We start from the raw sequence: 2090 nt of genomic DNA, 5'->3' as shown, positions 1-2090 counted from the left end.
GCTGGATGGCATCACTGACTCGATGGACGTGAGTCTGAGTGAACTCCGGGAGTTGGTGATGGACAAGGAAGCCTGGCGTGCTGCGATTCATGGGGTTGGGAAGAGTCAGACATGACTGAACGACTGAACTGAACTGAGAAATAAATTAATTTTTTTAAAAAAGAAATAGGAAGCCACACTGAGATAAGTAACCTGATTCAATGAAGAAGAGGGAAGAACATTTCAAATTTTAGCATTAAGCACTCTAATGAATGATCAGACAGTGTTTGTGAGCAAGTACGGTAAAAGTGAATCATAGTGAATATGTGGAGAAGGCAATGGCACTCCACTCCAGTACTCTTGCCTGGAAAATCCCATGGATGGAGGAGCCTGGTAGGCGACAGTCCATGGGGTCGCTAAGAGTCAGATACAACTGAGTGACTTCACTTTCATGTATTGGAGACGGAAATGGCAACCACTCCAGTGTTGTTGCCTGGAGAATCCCAGGGACGGGGAAGCCTGGTGGACTGCTCTCTATGGGGTCGCACAGAGTCGGACACGATTGAAACGACTTAGCAGCAGCAGTGAATATGTTGCCTCTAAAATATTTCTAAGGGCTTCTGGAGGCACCACAAGCTATGTAGAGGGGTTTTCCATTCTGGATTGTGTGGAAGAGAGTTATCTTTGCTTAGCTCCTTCTCTTATACTTCTTAGTCGCCATTCTCTCCTCAAGTCTCCTGCATTATTTCCCACCTTACTTGTTCTCACAGAAGAATTTTCTCTCCTCAATCTTATTTTTTAAAAGATTTATTTATTTATTTATGTCTGTGCTGGGTCTTCATTGCTGTGTGGCTTTTTTCTCTAATTGTAGCGAGTGAGGGCTACACTTCATTGCAGTATACGAGCTTCTCATTGCAGCGGCTTCTCTCGTTGCGGAGCACAGACTCAGTGGGCATGTGGGCTTGGTAGTTGTGGCTCCTGGCCTCTAGAGCACAGGCTCAGTAGTTATGGCACACAGGCTTAGTTGCTCCACAGCATGTGGGATCTTCCTGAATCAAGAATTGAACCCATGTCCCTTGCATTACAAGGTGGATTCTCAACCACTGGACCATCAAGGAAGCCTCTGTCCTCAGTTTTATACCTACATCCTTCCCCTGTGATTTGGATCTTGGCCTCTTCCATCTCCTCAGGAAGCTAAATCCACTTATAATCTCTCCACTCTCCTATATTTCAGCCTCTTCTTCGCTATTAGCTCTTCCCCATCATGGTAGAAGCATGTCCAAGCTTCTTCTATCCTGTAAAATGTTCTTATATACATTTCCTGTACTTTAATTTATACCCATAAAACTACAGAAAATATTCTAAGGGGAACACATGTGGCCCTCTCCCCTCTGTTAATCAAGTTGCTTATAACTTTTCTGTAGCCTTTAAGTCTATTGACCACTTCCTTTTGATATTCAATCTTCCCTTTTTTTTTGGTGACATCAAACTCTACTGATTTGTTTCCTGTTTTTCTGGCTACTCCTTCTTAGTTTCCTTTTGCTGTCTGCTATGCTTCCATTCAGCCCTTAAATACTGATGTCTCTCCAAGTTTTGTTCTTAGACCCCTTATTTATTTTAGGCACCCTTCTTCTAAACAGTCTTTCTGTGTCATCATATCTATTCTCTTGTTCTTAACTGCCATCATTAATTGCTAAAGGCTCCAAAACTTTATATCCAGTTCTGCTCTGTTTCCCAAACTTGAGATTTATCTAAGCAACTAACTAGAAACCTTTTCTTAGATCCTCGATGGGCACCTTATTTTCTACAAGTTCTCAATTCATCAACACTATGTTGGACAAATGGCTTGCCAAATTTCTTACCATTTTTGAGGATCCACTTCCTCAAAGAGTTGTTGCAAAGATGCAATAAGAACACACACATATATAAGCTAATTTTCACTTTCATCATATCCTTATTAAATAAGTCTTCATGCAGAAGGTAGGACTTTATCTGGAATTTGAAAAATGGGTAGACTTTAGATGAGAATAGTGAGGGAGAAAATGAAACTGAAACTGACAAAAGATGTGTGTTTGTTATTTACCAATCAGCTGCTTGGCCAAGATTTGCAC

This window comes from Bison bison, unplaced genomic scaffold, assembly GCF_000754665.1.
Source record: "Bison bison bison isolate TAMUID 2011002044 unplaced genomic scaffold, Bison_UMD1.0 scf7180017864336, whole genome shotgun sequence".
NCBI lineage: Eukaryota > Metazoa > Chordata > Mammalia > Artiodactyla > Bovidae > Bison > Bison bison.
The sequence above is the reverse complement of the archived record's forward strand: the minus strand, read 5'-3'. Positions refer to the sequence as shown.